Genomic DNA, 3,132 nt, shown 5'->3' on the forward strand with positions numbered 1-3,132 from the left:
AGTTTATCAAAATTGGGTTTGTTTTCGAATTCTTTGTGGATCGCTGTAATCTGAGGGAAATATGTGTCTCTAATATGGTCATACATTTGGCAGGAGGTTAGGAAGTGCAGCTCAGTTTCCACCTCATTTTGTGGGCAGTGTGCACATAGCCTGTCTTCTCTTGAGAGCCAGGTCTGCCTACGGCGGCCTTTCTCAATAGCAAGGCTATGGTCACTGAGTCTGTACATAGTCAAAGCTTTCCTTAAGTTTGGGTCAGTCACAGTGGTCAGGTATTCTGCCACTGTGTACTCTCTGTTTAGGGCCAAATAGCATTCTAGTTTGCTCTGTTTTTTTGTTTGTTCTTTCCAATGTGTCAAGTAATTCTCTTTTTGTTTTCTCATGATTTGGTTGGGTCTAATTGTGTTGTTGTTGTTGTTGTTGTTGTTGTCCTGGGGCTGTGTGGGGTCTGTTTGTGTTTGTGAACAGAGGCCCAGGACAAGCTTACTTAGGGGACTCTTCTCCAAGTTCATCTCTCTGTAGGTGATGGTAGGTGATGGCTTTGTTATGGAAGGTTTGGGAATCGCTTCCTTTTAAGTGGTTACTATCTGCCCCGTGAGTTCCCCCAATTGTTTGTTACCGTTGTGTACTGTTGATAATCACAAGTTTACTGGAGAACTGAGACCAAGTAGAGACTTTGGACAGGGTGGATATGGTATAATAAAGGCAGTTTATTCAGAGGTAAAGATATCTGGAATCGCGTGCACGGACTCGTGCACGTGTGTAGGTCACCTAAATCATCAGAAAAATTGCCCCTCCTGAGAATTTTTTCAGGAGCCGCCACTGAAAGAGCCAATGTTACCTCACCACCTGGGTGGTCTTAACCAATCATAGCACAGTATGATATGACAGTATAATGCATCCAATTACAATTCAGTATGCTGACACATATGAATATTACACCCGCAATCTCAGTTAAAGACAGTCATCATCCCTGGTTGGGGCCCTGTGTGTGTGTGTTTGTGTACGTGTCAGTGTGTGTGTGTGCCAGTGGCCATAACAGTCAGTAAACAAGACTATCAGTGTGTTCCTCTCTGTATTAGATCCCCATAATAATCTCTCTCTCTCTCTCTCTCTCTCTCTCTCTCTCTCTCTCTCTCTCTCTCTCTCTCTCTCTCTCTCTCTCTCTCTCTCTCTCTCTCTCTCTCTCTCTCTCTCTCTCTCTCTCTCTCTCTCTCTCTCTCTCTCTCTCTCTCTCTCTCTCTCTCTCTCTCTCTCTCTCTCTCAAAACATGGGCTCCATGCCTGATACATGCAGAGATAGAGTTGATGTCATACAGGACACATCTGTTCCAGTAGTGACTCTGGCAGGGCAGTAAAATGGCAGCAGAGCAGTGTTAGGTTAGTGGCCATAATTCTAAAAGGCAGTATAGCCTTTATCACTGCAGTGTACTTTGCCATACAATACATCTGTCTGTCTTCTCTCTCACACGCCTCTCAACCCCACTACCAATACACAGACTGCCTCAACGTTGTCATGGTTTGCAGGATCAAGTTTAGAGCAAATGGCAAAGTCCTCCATTTTAGAGTGGACTGATAGGGTCATAAATCATGTTTCCGTTTCTCAAAGGCAACTGTGACGAGATCCAGAGGAGAGTCTTAAGACTACCAGTCAAGGTTGTTGCAATGTTCCTGTAACATTGGCCTATAAGGAAAATAAATCAGAAGTACTGCTAGAAGATAGGCCTATACTATCTAAGCTATCTATACAATATTATATTCATATTGTCATTATTGTCTCCTTGGGTCCTGTATAGAGGGCAGGACATGGCTGATCCATTTCTATAATAGGATTGAATGATTGGTTAATGGTGTGATAACCCATAATGCAAATTGACCAGTGTGTGTTGATCAATGATTTGCTGTCTATTGAGTAGCCTGTTTGTCTTTCACAAAGTAAAAATCCTCAATACTATGCAGACAATCAATACATATATACTAAACCTATATCTTCAATTACAAAATGTAAGATATGCATGAATTATTATTGACAATATAAACGAAATTGATTAACCTATTTCAATAGCCTATCCCACAGTATAGGAAAAAACGCTATAGTTGAAGCGACTGTGAACCATGAGTCGTCGAGGGCTTTTATTCCAACCCCCCGTGTTTTAATAAGGCAATCCTTCACTTTCAGATTTCGTTTCTAAGGTCTAACATGAATAATGACGTTATTATAGTTAACCAACAAGGAGCTGCGTGGCTTTTCAAATGCATTAGTGGAGCGCTTTCTGTAAATATTTAATTCAAGCTTTCACAGGTATGAGACCAATAGCCTACGCACCCGGCAAGTTAAGCAGAGATCAACTCAAGCTCAACATCAAAACAGCAAATAAATTAATATTTGTTGAATATAAAGTTAGGTATACACTGGATTCGTCCTTGAAGATAAATCACACGAGAAATGTTCAAATAAGATCTCATCATCCCAAAAAGGGGAGGAATTCTGCGGTAACCTAAAAATGACCTGTAGCCTACTTTCAATAGCATATAATATTTTAAAGAAAACTCACATTTTAACTGTTAATATAAATAATAAATATTATACAGGCTTAACCTCTTGACCACTTGAAGGAGATTTTACGGGATAATTGTGCGTAATCTTCGGGTGGCTGCGGTAGCCTACACTTCCAATGGTCTGGCAAGACAAACAAACAAATAAATGCCATAGGCTACAGTTACCACCCAACACTGCACATTAATCTGCATCTGAATTTGTCTGTCCTTCATTCATATTTGAGAATTCAACTCTGCACTGGTCTTCCCGCTAGTGCGTACAATTTACAAGGCTATATTTCTATAAAACGTTGTCATATTTTATATAAAATTCACATATGTTTAAAAAGGCTAACCCGACCAGTGCTTGAGTCAGGTGTTCTAGGCGCCCGACCGTGGGGTACACGTCTCCAGAAATGAAAGGAGAACGGACAGCGGACCCTCAAAGCCACATCAGCGCCGTTTCTGAATAAAAGGTCAAAAGCTCAAGACTTACCGATCAGCATCATGCGTCCAGGACCGAATAGATTTCGCTCCAGCTCGGTGTTTCACAGTGCGTAAATATTACGCGGTATCCCCAGAAAATAAGTGCATTCAA

The sequence above is a fragment of the Coregonus lavaretus genome (assembly GCF_964263955.1).
Source record: "Coregonus lavaretus genome assembly, contig: HAP1_SCAFFOLD_1053, whole genome shotgun sequence".
Taxonomy (NCBI): Eukaryota; Metazoa; Chordata; class Actinopteri; order Salmoniformes; family Salmonidae; genus Coregonus; species Coregonus lavaretus.